The sequence below is a fragment of the Pongo abelii genome, chromosome 19 (genome assembly GCF_028885655.2).
Source record: "Pongo abelii isolate AG06213 chromosome 19, NHGRI_mPonAbe1-v2.0_pri, whole genome shotgun sequence".
In the NCBI taxonomy this organism is placed as follows: domain Eukaryota; kingdom Metazoa; phylum Chordata; class Mammalia; order Primates; family Hominidae; genus Pongo; species Pongo abelii.
Window position 1 is genome coordinate 75,344,204 of NC_072004.2, and position 13,925 is coordinate 75,358,128.

The following is a 13,925-nucleotide window of genomic DNA, read 5'->3' on the forward strand; positions in this document are numbered from 1 at the left end:
CTGGGAGAGGCCAGCGGGCCTGATCAGTTTGGGCCAAAATAATTGGGAGAGAGGAGGCAAAGGAAGTAAAGGGAGACAGCTTGGCTGGAGAGGGACATGCCCTGAGCCTGGTGTGCTCTGGGGACATCTGGAGAGGAGAAACCCTCCAGGAAAGGCCTCCAGTATTTTAAAAACACTCACAAAGAAGGCAAATGTGGCCGGGAGTGGTGGCTCACACCTGTAATCCCAGCACTTTGGGAGGCCAAGGTGGGTGGATCACCTGAGGTCAGGAGTTTGAGACCAGCCTGGCCAACATGGTGAAACCCCATCTCTACCAAAAATACAAAAATTAGATGGGCGTGGTGGCGTGCATCTAGAATTCCAGTTACTCAGAAGGCTGTGGCAGGAGGATCGCTTGAACCTGGGAGGTGGAGGTTGCAGTAAGCTGAGATCCCGCCACTGCACTCCAGCCTGGGTGACAGAGCCAGATTCCTTCTCAAAAAAAAAAAAAAAAAAAAAGCAAACGAACAGTATAAATTCAGCAATCAAAAGCTGAACAGGCAGGGCAAGGTCAGGTGCTGTTAGGCAGCATGCTTCCTGGACGAGGCAGGATACCCTTGGAGGCCAACTTCCTAGAGGTAGGAGACACCTGTCTCTCTGCGGTGGACCCACAGCACTCTTCAGATGCCCACAGGTCCCCCTGGCTTTTACTTTCTAGTCTAGGAGATTGAGGCTCAAAGGGAAGAAATAGCCTGCCTGCAGCCATCCACGGAAGTTGCAGGAGAGACCGCAAATAGAGTCCAGGTGCCTGGGCCCTCTTTTGCCCCAAGGCCTCCATCCTGCAGAAGGTCCCATGGATCACTTCCCCTTGAACGCCAGCGCTAGGACTGCCTGGGTGGCTGGTATAGATGGAGACGCACAATCCTCTTGGCCCAGATGGGGAACTGAGCCGCAAGCAGTGGCTCGGCAGCCACTAAGCCCGAGGTTTAGAAAAGTACCACTCTTGCCAAGAAGGAATGTGAGGGAAAGGCCAGGAGGCTGGGCGACGCTAGTGGTGTGACTTTGAGCTGGCGTCGTGGTTTGTGGCTTCCTCAGACCAAGCAGCGGCAGCACGGCACAAAGGTTGGGGCATGGCTTCTTCACACCCAGCTCCTCCACTCACATGCACTGCAACCCCGGGCAAGCCGCTTGCCTCCCTGAACCTCAGTTTTCTCATCCATAAAATGAGGTTTAGGATCATAAGACTGCCTTGGCTGGGCGTAGTGGCTCACGCCTGTAATCCCAGCACTTTGGGAGGCCAAGGCAGACAGATCATGAGGTCAGGAGATCGAGAACATCCTGGCTAACACGGTAAAACCCCGTCTCTACTAAAAATACAAAAAATTAGCCAGGCCTGATGGCGGGCACCTGCAGTCCCAGCTACTCGGGAGGCTGAGGCAGGAGAATCGCTTGAACCCAGGAGGCGGAGGTTGCAGTGAGCGGAGATTGTGCCCCTGCACTCCAGCCTGGGTGAGAGCGAGACTCTGTCTCAGAGAAAAAAAAAAAAGAAAAAGAAAATGCATCTGTAGTCCATGGCATGTTGCTTGATAAATGGTAAATGTCCCAAAAATGGAAGTGAGGATAGTGATACAGGGTGAAAAGTAGGAGTTACAGTTCCACTGCAAGGCATAGAAAGGAAAAGAAAAGACTTTCATGAAATCATGTCCCTATTCCTCCAACCTCAGACTATCACACCATAAACTTTTAAAGAGTCATGGTGCATTTTCTGGAGTAAATAAGGTTACCATGTCTTGGACTTTGTTCCCAGGCTGGAAGCAATTAAATCAAAGGCCAGGTCTCTCCCACCCTTCCTTCAGCCTCAAATCACTTCTCCAGGACTGTAAAATATGCCATAGGACTTTTTTTGTTGCTGTTAAGCAGCAGATTTACTGTCCTAATTACACTTTGCTTGAGCTTACACTGAAATGAGTTTGCCTCCCGTGAGGACACACCAAATGACAGGGGAGGCAGCTGCTTGGATGTGGCTGAGTTGGTGCTTGGCTTGAGGCAGCAGGGGACCAACCTAGAAACTGAAATCTGCCACTGCTCATTCTCACCCCAGAAAGCCAGAGGTGGAGAGAGGAAACTATCCACCACGGAGTCATCATCCAAATGGAGAGAGCTAGCTATATTATTCAACTATTTAACAATCATTTCTAGGCCATGCACGGTGCTCACGCCTGTAATCCCAGTGCTTTGGGAGGCTGAGGCAGGAGGATTGCTTGAGACCAGGAGTTCGAGGTCAGCCTGGGCAATATAGCAAGGCTCTCTCTCTATTAAAAAAAATAATAATTTCTCCTCAATCTCTCTGTGGCTGGTGATATCCCTCTAGGTCACAAAAAGGACACGGTTCAGTTGTAAAAACAAACAAACAAAACAAACAAACAAAATGTCAGCCACTCAGCTGAAGTTTTGAAATAGAAAATCTAGAAAGAACTTTTTTTTTTTTTTTTTGAGATGGAATTTCACTCTTGTCGTTACCCAGGCTGGAGTGCAATGGCGCATCTCAGCTCACTGCAACCTCCGCCTCTCAGGTTCAAGCGATTCTCCTGCCTCAGACTCCCAAGCAGTTGGGATTACATGCAGCCATCACCATGCCCAGCTAATTTTTGTATTTTTAGTAGACATGGGGTTTTGCCAGGTTGGCCATGGCTGGTCTCGAATTCCTGACCTCAGGTGATCCACCCACCTCAGCCTCCCAAAGTACTGGGATTACAGGCGTGAACCACCACGCCAAGCTTCAAGAGCTTTTTTTTTTTTTGAGACAAAGTCTCACTCTGTTGCCCAGGCTGGAGTGCAGTGGTGTGATCTCGGCTCACTGCAAGCTCTGCCTCCTGGGTTCACGCCATTCTCCTGCCTCAAACTCCCGAATGGCTGGGATTACAGGTGCCCGCCACCACGCCCGGCTAATTTTTTTGTATTTTTAGTAGAGACGGGGTTTCACAGTGTTAGCCAGGATGGTCTCAATCTCCTGACCTCGTGATCTGCCCGCCTTGGCCTCCCAAAGTGCTGGGATTACAGGCGTGAGCCACGGCGCCCAGCCTGCAAGAGCTTTTTTAATCCCCACCCTACTGTTGTCTGTAAAGTAATGACAGTCTGTTTCTCTCCACCAAAGCCCAGTCTGGAGGAATGGGACTTCAGACTAGGCCAGGACTAGTGAACGGGCAAGGGCCAGGTTCCCTGATCTCTCATCACTGCAAGCCACAGTTACTAGGTCATCCAACCTTGCCAGGCTCAGCTGAAGGAGCTGGAAGACCATCCATCCCCCTGTACACAGATACCCAGGCCCCTCCTGAGACCTACTAAATCAGAATCTTGGGATGGAGTTGAGCGGGAAGTTCTTTTTTCTTTTTTTTGAGACAGTGTCTCACTCTGTTGCCAGGCTGGAGTGCAGTGGCGCGATCTCAGCTCACTGCAACCTCTGCCTCCCAGGTTCAAGCGATTCTCCTGCCTCAGCCTCCCAAGTAGCTGGGATTACAGGTGCCCGCCACCACGCCCGGCTAATTTTCTGTATTTTTAGTAGAGATGGGGTTTCACCATGTTGGTCAGGCTGGTCTCAACTCCTGACTTCAGGTGATCCACCCACCTCAGCCTCCCAAAGTGCTGGGATTACAGGCGTGAACCACCGTGCCCGGCCTTTTTTTTTTCTTTTCTTTTCTTGAGACAAGAGTCTCTCTATGTCCCCCAGGCTGGTGTGCAGTCGTGCAATCTGGGCCCACTGCAACCTCTGCCTCCTGGGTTCAAGAGATTGTCTTGCCTCAGCCTCCCGACTAGCTAGGATTACAGGTATGCATCACCATGCCTGGCTGATTTTTTTGTATTTTTAATAGAGACGAGGTTTCACCATGTTGCCTAGGCTGGCTCAAACTCCTGACCTCAGGTGATCTGCTCACCCAGGCAGTTCTGATGTGTAACAGCGCTCAGGATAAATTCTAACTCTTCTTTTACAGCAATGGAGACTGAGGACCAGAGAAGGGTCCACCAGCAGCTATTATCAAAGGCTGGATGGAATTCAGGGCTCCTAACCCCTAGTCTAGACCCCTGCCTTTAATGTACTCAAAGAATGAAAAATTAATTTACCTTTAGACTAATGAGACAAAGTAAGGAAGATGAATCTGTTTGTAGGCAAATCAATTCAGAGCCAAAGAGAAATAATTTCTTGATTATCATACTGTTTTCTTCCTGCAGAATGCGGGGTGAGGGGGTGTGTGGACAATGGCCAGAGCACAGATGGAAATTCCAGCCTCCAGGGTTACCTAATGAGTATCCTCCCTTCTCAGTGCCTTGACCGAGTGTCTGTGGAAATAGACCAACAGCTGCTTGGCCTCCATCAGGAAGGCCAAGGGGACAAAGGAGCACACGCCCAGGGAGGCTCCGGGTCCCCAACTTAAAAGGCCTCGACAAATAACAGCTGTTCCTGTCCAACAAGCCCCTCTGTAGCTCATTCCTTCACTGACCATCCACTGAGCTCCTCTGTGCTCTGCAGGAACAGTGGCAGGGACCTCTTGGGTAACCAGAGGAAAACACAAGTCTTGCCCCTTGGGAAAACTGGAGAGCTAGCTAGTACCAGATGAAAACATCTGAGAACAGAGCGCTGACAGGTGAGCAGGAATGGTCAGGTGGTGCTGGCCCCGGGCCTGCTGTATGAGTGCCTTGCCACTCACTCGGCTGCACACAGATCTACTGGGATCTGCCAGGGAGGAAGCTGCAGCCCACAGTGCTCCCAAAGCTCAGCAAGGAGGAAATGGAGGCTTAGGTACCCAGCGGCCTCCAAGTCCCACCTAGACCTGCCAGCAGCTCCCTGTCAGGCCCACATGAACAAATGACCACCTTTGATCACCTGCGTTCATGACCCTCTTCCTGCTCTGGTCAAGTCATCTCATTCTCCAGAATCCGATCTGGCTTCCCACATTCCACTGCCACTTACACAGAGGCAGTACATTCCTCACAGCAAGTGCTAAACCTGGCTATAATCTGAATTTACTGCCAAACAAAAGGTACAGACACCCAGGCTCCATCTACCCCAGCCCACTGAATCTGAATCAGCTAGGCCCAGAACCATGGCTAAAATGAAAGGCTGTGGACTGGAAGTGGAAAGTCCTGGGCCCTGGTCTCTGAATTCTGTGATAAAACTACCCATGTGACTGCAGGAAGTCTTCTCTCCAGCCTGGCCCAGGGTGGTAAGGACTCCATACAAGAAACAGCTGAGCCCCGGGTGCCTTCCCTCCTCTGAGCCTCAGTCCCCACACTTGTGAGAGGGGCTGGACTTTCAGTGCCAGGAACGGTGCAGCTCCCCAGGGAGGCTGAGAGTCACGCTGGTGATTTCTTCCTCCGCTTCAGTGGTTCAGAGCTCTCCTGGGAGTGGTGAATAAATGCTCCCCTGGGGCCAGGTGCGGTGGCTTTAAGGCCAAGGTGGGCGGATCACTTGAGGCCAGGAGATCGAGACCAGCCTGGCCAACATGGTGAAACCCCATCTCTACTAAAAATACAAAAATCAGCTGGGCGTGGTAGTGCATGCCTGTAATCCCACCTATTTGGGAGGCTGAGGCAGGAGAATTGCTTGAATCTGGGAAGCGGAGGTTGCAGTGAGCAGAGATCATGCCACTCTGGACTCCAGCCTGGGCGACAAAGTGAGACTCCGTCTCAAAAAAAAAAAAAAGGCCGGGTGTGGTGGCTCATGCCTGTAATCCCAGCACTTTGGGAGGCCAAGGTGAGAGGATCACCTGAGGTCGGGAGTTCGAGACCAGCCTGACCAACATGGAGAAACGCCATCTCTACTAAAAATACAAAATTAGCCAGGCATGGTGGCGCATGCCTGTAATCCCAGCTACTTGGGAGGCTGAGGCAGGAGAATTGCTTGAACCCGGGAGGCAGAGGTTGCGGTAAGCCAAGATCGTGCCACTGCACTCCAGCCTGGGCAACAAGAGCGAGACTCTGTCTCAAAAAAAAAAAAAAAAAAAAAAAAAGCTCCCCTGGCAAACCAAGGGATGACATTACTGTTGGTGGCCTGGGAATCTTCCTCCTCAACACCAAAAGCTGTTCACAGAACTGGCTTGGCTGGAGGCGGAAGGACACCACCAAGTCCACAGTAACAGAGAAGGAGCCAATGCACTGTGCAGGAGAAATGGAAGCTGGATTCTGGAACCAATCCCAGGTATGGGATTCATCAGCCAAGGAGGAGCCAGAAAGAAAAGCAAGCCTCCGATCCCAGGAAAGCCACACCCCATCCTTTCTTTCCCTCATTGTCCATGTCAGTGAAAGGCAGCAGGGTGCAAAGAAAAGGGCAAGGAGTTTGGGTTAGAGCTGGTTGCCTGCGCCCCAACTCTGCAGTGAAGCTCTAAGGCCTGTGAAATGACGATCAGATTCTATTGTGCTCCATAAGTGGTGGGCTCTTTTGCATCGGGTGTCTCCAAATTGCCTCTCAGTTTTTACTTCTTGGGCCCAGTAGCCCCAAGAAGAGTAAGTACATTCAGAGAATGGTCTGTCTTAGAATCTCCTCTGGCAGTGTTTCTCTTAGGGAAAAATTAATGAGCTAAATAAAGCCCTGCTGCTCTGGGAGGTCTGGCCAAGTTCTAATCCCACTAGGCCCACTCTGTTAGCCTAAGCCACCAGCACCTGTGCCCTGACCACTCCAGTAGCCTCATGACCTGACCCCCTAGTCCCTGCCTGGCTTCTCCCCAAGGTAGCCAGGGTCATGGCATAAAGGAGTCATCTGATCATGTCACTCCCATCTAAAACCTTCACTGCCTTCTCCCGCCTCCTCCTGGCCCTTCACACAGGTCTCCAGGCCTGTGTGACTCCCTCAGTCACTCCCTGTCCATGATGCCTGGTGCCTGTCACACTGATCTTCCTTCTGTCCCTGAACATGTGGGTTCTTTTTTTTTTTTTTGAGACGGAGTCTGGCTCTGTTGCCCAGGCTGGAGTGCAGTGGTGCGATCTCGGCTCACTGCAACTCCACCTCCCGGGTTCATGCCATTCTCCTGCCTCAGCCTCCCAAGCAGCTGAGACTACAGGCACCTGCCATCATGCCCGGCTAATTTTTTGTATTTTTAGTAGAGACGGGGTTTCACTGTGTTAGCCAGGATGGTCTCAATCTCCTGACCTCGTGATCCGCCCACCTCAGCCTCCCAAAGTGCTGGGATTACAGGCGTGAGCCACTGTGCCTAGCCACATGTGGGCTCTTTTCGACCCCAAAGCCTCTGTGCTGGTGTTCTCTCTGCCAGACTCACCTCAGGGCTAACTACTCTTCAGTCACCCTGTACTCACTGTGTCAACCAATCAGACACCAGGCACGAGAAGAGGTGGTGGGGGGAGCAGGGGAGGGGTAAAACAATAAACTCACAGTACAAGTAAGTGTGGTGGTGGTAAGTGGGTAAGTGTATCAAGAGCAATGGGGGGCCGTGCATGGTGGCTCACGCCTGCAATCACAGCACTTTGGGAGGCCAAGGTGGGAGGATCACTTGAGCCCAGGAGTTAAGAGGCCAGCCTGGGCAACAAAGCGAGATCCTGTCTCTTAAAAAAAAAAAAAAAAAAGCTGGGCATGATGGCATATGTCTGTAGTCTCAGCTACTTGAGAGGCTGAGATGGGAGGACTGCTTGAGCCCAGGAGTTGGAGGCTGCAGTGAGCCATGACTGTACCATTGCACTCCAGCCTGGGTGCAGAACAAGACCTGACTTAAAAAAAAAAAAAAAAAAAAAGAGTGACAGGCACATCATTGTCTGAGCCAGGACCTGAAGCAGCATGGGAGCAAGTCACATCCCCTTGGAGGAGCCTCATCCAATCCCCCAACCCAAATAAGGCCCCTGCCATCTCTCACCACTCCTTTTACTTTCCCTCCTTTGGACTCCTCATGCTTTGGACTTTTATTTCTGTTCATGTGACTTTTTTTTCTTCTTTGAGACAGGGTCTCACTCTGTCACCTTCTTCCCTTGGGAGAGCTCAGGACTTATGTTGGAGGCAAATTCTGTTGCTTCTCATCTCCCATTCAACAGCCCCGCTCCTGCGTGTGCCAGGCCAGGACCTGGCTCCCTCGGCTTGCAGCTCCTGTCCTCCTCCCCTTGCCGCCTCTCAGGATTTCACACTGGGGCCACCTGACCAGCCAGACAGAATTGCTTTCCTAAGTGGGTGTATCTGTTTTGCACCAATAATCAATACAATCATTCATGAAAACGAGTCATTCCCTGCCTTGGGACCCAATTATTTCTCGAGAAATAATTGGGTTGCAAAAATATATGTTTTCCAGTTAACTATTAAGTGCTATTTTTATATACGGCTTCCCCACTCCTAATCTTTCATTATTGGTGAGAGGTTGCTGTTTAAACCTTCAAGTCCAAGTTCTCTTCATGGGCTAGGCCCATTAAGCCGCCACCTCCTCCAGGCTGCCAGTTACCTGGAGAGAACCACAAGGAAAGGAGCTGGCTTCTGCCTCCCTCTGCCTCCTCCCTGCTCCCTTTGCCAACACCAAGGGCAGGGAGTGCTCTCTACTTGAGCACTCTCCAGGCACAAACCATCACTCCAGCTTTCATGAATGGGCAGCGAGGCTGTTTGGACTGGACTACTTTGTTGCCATTTATGCAAAAAAAGGATCACAGGGACTACACATTCTCAGAGGGTTCAGAGTCAAAGGGACCTTGGTTGGGATTAGCTCTGTCTCTTAACTAGCTGTATGGCTGTAGGCAATTTAATTCAGCATTCTGAGCTTCTCTTTCCTTGAGTATAAAATAGGATTTGCGCTTGAACCTGGGAGGCAGAGGTTGCAGTGAGCTGAGATGGCGCCACTGCCAGCCTGGGTGACAGAGTAAGACTCTGTCTCAAAAAAAAAAAAAAAAAAAAGATTTGTAATGACTACTCATGGGGTCGTGTCAGGATCAAATGAGGTGACATAGGTCACAGTCACCTCATCTTCCCCAACTCAGTATGTCACATGTCACAGCCACTGCAGTCTACTCCATTTGTAGTGTGATGGGTTACTTACGGGTGTATGTATGTCCGCCACTTGAACCCTGCAGGCTGGGCGGTAAGCCAAGGCCATGGTGCCCAGCTGAGGAGCAGGTGTCCCTGAGAACCCAAACATCCTAGGGCATAGCTGGGCACATACCAAGGAAAATAGTCTCATCACACACACAGGAGGCAAAGAGCCAGAAAATTAGCTTAAACACAGCCTGGAGACGGGAGGCGGCACAGATGCCCAGAGCTGTCCTGCTGCCACCGAGGAGTGCCCTCATTTAAGTCCTAATACGCTCACCTACTCACCAAGCTGGACTTGTTCGCATCATTCTTTGGTCTCTCGGCTCCCTCCCAATTTGGGGGAATGTTTTTCTATACAATTCTGGGTTTTTCTCATAACTCCATTTCCCTAAACGTACCTCCCTCCTCCCTCCTTCCACTTGTATAGGCCAAAAGCCTCGGAGTCCTCCTGGCCTCTCTCACACCCTTCATCCAACCTGCAGTGCCTGGCCAGCGCTACCTCCCACCTGCATAGCCCACAAGGAGCCCCCGGTGCATGAGCGCCACCATGTCGCTGCTGAACCCCTATAGCAGCCTCTGAGCCATTTCCTGCTGCACCTTTGCTCCAAAGTTAGGAACAAACTTTGTTTGCTCCTAACAAAGCAGCTAGTGTGATCCTTTGAAATGCAAGTCAGATCATGTCAGGCCTCTGCTCATAGCCGTCTAACAGTTCCCATCTCAGTGGGTACAAGCCAAGTCCACGGAGAGTCCTACAGAAGCCTCATGAAAGATGCATCTATGTCCTCCCAGCATCTCCAACCACTCCCCCCTAGATTACTGCCCTCAGGCCTGTGTCCCAATGTCCCCACAGTCCCAGACAAGGCTCTTCCCCAGAGGGCTGCCCCATTCACTCCCTTCTCTGCCCAGTAGTCCCCCCATCAGAGACTGTCAGGTCCTGTCCCGCTGAACCCAACCCCCGTCTTGAACTGGCTGGAATCACCTCAAAAGCTGTGGCAAGCAGCCGGGTGTGGTGGCTGACACCTGTAATCCCAAAACTTTCAGAGGCTGAGGCAGGCGGGTCACCTGAGGTCAGGAGTTCGGGACCAGCCTGGCCAACATAGCAAAATCCTGTCTCTACTAAAAATACAAAAATTAGCCAGGTGTGGTGGCACGTGCCTGTAGTCCCAGCTACTCAGGAGGCTGAGGCAGGACAATCACTTGAACCTAGAAGGCAGAGGCTGCAGTAAGCCGAGATCGCGCCACTGCACTCTAGCCTGGGAGACAGAGAGCGACTCCATCAATCAATCAATAAATAAATAAACAAATAAATAAATAAATAAAAGCTGTGACAGAAGAGTTCCCACAAGGGAATGCCCTAAACTGTCCCAAGACAAGGCCGGTTGGGATTCTAAAGAAAGAACCACTAAATGCCAGGGTGATCAGTCCAAAGCATTTATAAGCATTCATTAGGGGAGCTTCCTCACAGAGTGGGCTGCACCAATGCTCTCAATGGACAGCAAGAGAAATGAGGTGTTCTACCTAGGTATGTCAACAGCGAGGGGGTCAGGGCATGGAGTTTATATGAAGGTTTAAGCAATTTGGCTCAGGGTCGGGGCCAGTTTCTTTCAGTGTTTTGGGGAACAACCTAGATACCTTTATCTAGGTATCTAGATATCTATAGGCACCTTTATCTAGGTATCTAGGTGCCTGGGAATGTTCAAGGACCCAGTTTGGATTCAACCCTGCAGCTAGCTGGATCACAGCCTGGTCAGGACACGGACAGAAAGCAGGGGAACTGGGGACCCTACAGAGAAACTGTCCCCAAATATATAAAACAGCATCCCTGCTTTATCCTGTAGTCTCCTTACTGTCCCACTTTTCTTCACAGCGCTGACCAATGTGTCACCACCCAACACATTACCTGGCTTTGTGTTGATATCTTGCAATCTGCCTCTCTCTAAATCTGGGTACTGCTGTATCCAAGGTGCCAAAAACAGGGCCTGACAAGTAGGCCCTTAAAAGATACTTGTTGGCCAGGCGCAGTGGCTCACACCTGTAATCCCAGCACTTTGGGAGGCCAAGGCGGATGGATTGCTTGAGGTCAGGAGTTCAAGACCATCCTGGCCAATATGGTGAAACCCTGTCTCTGTTAAAAATACAAAAATTAGCCGGGCGTGGTGGCATGTGCCTGTAGTCCCAGCTACTTGGGAAGCTGAGGAAGGAAAATCACTTGAACCCGGGAGGGGGAGGTTGCAGTGAGCAGAGATTGCACCACTGCACTCCAGCCTGAGCAACAGAGCAAGACTCTGTCTCAAAAAAAAAAAAGATACTTGTTGAATTAATACATAAACCATGCAGCAAAATATTCAGCTCATGGGCAAGCTGGAACTCAACATTAACTTTTTCTGTTTTTGTTTTTGAGACAGAGCCTTGCTCTGTTGTCCAGGCTGGAATGCAATGGTGTGGTTTTGGCTCACTGCAACCTCTACCTCCTGGGTTAAAGCGATTCTCCTGCCTCAGCCTCCCGAGTAGCTGGATTACAGGTGCCTGCCCCCACGCCCGGCTAATTTTTTTTGTATTTTTAGTAGAGACAGGATTTCACCACGTTGGCCAGGCTGGTTTTGAACTCCTGACCTCAAGTAATCAGCTTACCTCGGCCTCCCAAAGTGCTAGGATTACAGGCGTGAGCCAGTGTGCCTGGCAACATCAACTATTTTAAAATGAGAATGACAAAACCTTTCCACATTACTTCCCACCTCCACATTCCTGGACTGACAATCTATTGGGCTAAAAGACGAGGAAAATGTGGGAGAGAGTGCCTAGGAAGGTGAGTTTCCCAGCAGGCAGGAACTAGAGTGTAAGAGCAGCACTTTCTCAAAGTGAGGAGATGGAAGTTAAAAGAAGTTCTGGCTTGGCACGGCAGCTCACGCCTGCCTGTAATCCCAGCCAGCACTTTGGGAGGCCAAGGAGGGCTGATCACGAGGTCAGGAGTTTGAGACCAGCCTGGCCAATATGGTGAAAGCCCATCTCTACTAAAAATACAAAAATTAGCCAGGCGTGGTTGTGCGTGCCTGTAGTCCCAGCTACTCGGGAGGCTGAGGAAGAAGAATCGCTTAAATCCGGGAGGTGGAGGTTGCAGTGAGCCGAGATCGTGCCATTGCATTCCAGCCTGGGCGACAGAGCGAGATTCCGTCTCAAAAAGAGAGAAAAAAAAAAAAAAAAGCAGCTCTGTTTGCCCACGGTAGTGCCAGGTGGCCTACACACAGGAGAATGACAACACCTAGGTGATGCGTGAAAATTTTCTGAGAGGCACAAAGGTAGAGTTTCAGGGTCATAAATTTCCAACTCAATTCCCACTGGCTCTCCTACCCAGCTCCTCCTTCACACTCACCCATCTCCCATGTTTCAGAGAAAGGCATAACCACCCACCCATGCTAAATCATACTGAGGTACGCGGTCCCACAGGGTGAAAATCCCCTCGGCACCAGAAAGGGCAATTCAAAAGGTCAGTATTCATGCTAAGAAAGTGACTGCCTACAGTGACTAAGGAACAAATCCTTGCATGAGTCAGGTGGTTTCTAAACCTTGGCCTTCAAGAAAGTTAAAGGAGGACCTAAAAGAACTGTGGACTGACAGATTATTAATAATCAAATGTGATTTTTCAGCCCATAATTCAGAAGGTGTTCAAAGAACTGAGTGATATTGCTGAAAAAAAAAAAAAAGCCTTCAACTCCTGTGTATTTAATTTACATGAGGAAACTTTTTCAATGGTTACAACCAAAGGAAAAAAAAAGCACTCTGCTCACTCTAGTAAATATACAAATAAACATGGATAGATACATGAGCTTTAAAAAGCTCTACCCAGCTTACTTTTTTTGAGGCAGAGTCTCACTCCGTTGTCTAGGCTGGAATGCAGTGGTGTGATCACAGCTCAGTGAAGTTTCAACCCTCCTGGGCTCAGGTGATCCTCCCACTTCAGCCTCCCAAGTAGCTGGGACTACAGGCATGCACCAACATGCCCGGCTAATTTTTAAAATTTTTTTGTAGAGATGAGTTTTGCTGTGTTGCCCTGGCTAGCCTCTTTTTTTTTTTTTTGAGACGGAGTCTCACCCTGTCACCCAGGTTGGAATGCAGTGGCGCAATCTTGGCTCACTGCAACCTCCGGCTCCCAGGTTCAAATGATTCTCCTGCCTCAGCCTCCCCAGTAGCTGGGATTACAGGCACACGCCACCACACCCAGCTAATTTTTGTATCTTTAGTAGAGACGGGGTTTCGCCATGTTGGTCAGGCTGGTCTTGAACTCCTGACCTTGTGATGCGCCCACCTTGGCCTCCCAAAGTGCTGGGATTACAGGCGTGAGCCACTGCGCCTGGCCCCTGGCTAATCTCAAACACCTGAGCTCAAGTAAGCTGCCTGCTTTGGCCTCCCAAAATGTTGAGACTACAAACATAAGCTACCACGCCTGGCCCACTTAGCCCATTAAGAGAAATACTCAAATAAAACTTTGTTAATGTTGTTTTTATCAATTGTGTATTTTATAATTGTGACAATTCAATCCAAAAGAAACATTTAATACTCATAACACAATTTTTAAAAAGTTTTAATTTTGTATGTATTTTTGCTGCAGAGAAATATGATGATAAACCAAAGGCTTTCAGGCATAAAATGTATTATTACATGGTCAGGCACAGTGTCTCATGCATATAATCCCAGCACTTTGGGAAGCCAAGACAGGAGGATCACTTGAGCCCAGGAGTTCAAGACCAGCCTGGGCAACATAGTGAGACTCTGTCTCTACACAAAAATGAAAAAAAAAAAAAAATTAGCTGGAATCCCAGCACTCTGGGAGGCTGATGCGGGCAGATCACTTGAGGCCAGGAGTTTGAGACTAGCCTGCCTGGCCAATATGGTGAAAGCCCATCTCTACTAAAAATACAAAAATAGCCGGGCATGGTGGTGC

At 49.9% G+C, this 13,925-nt stretch overlaps 1 protein-coding gene across 6 annotated transcripts in view; it reads right to left on the reverse strand.

Moving 5' to 3' along the window:
* DCAKD (dephospho-CoA kinase domain containing) overlaps positions 1–13,925 on the reverse strand; it is a 38,152-nt gene that overhangs the window by 11,749 nt on the left and 12,478 nt on the right. The window contains exon 1 of one of the 6 annotated variants that reach the window (XM_024234608.3): positions 12,836–13,140. The exons of the other annotated variants lie outside the window; for them this stretch is intronic. The gene's annotated coding sequence lies outside the window, so the exon portion shown is untranslated. Of the gene's footprint in view, positions 1–12,835; positions 13,141–13,925 lie in introns of those variants that run through there. 6 annotated transcript variants of the gene reach the window in all.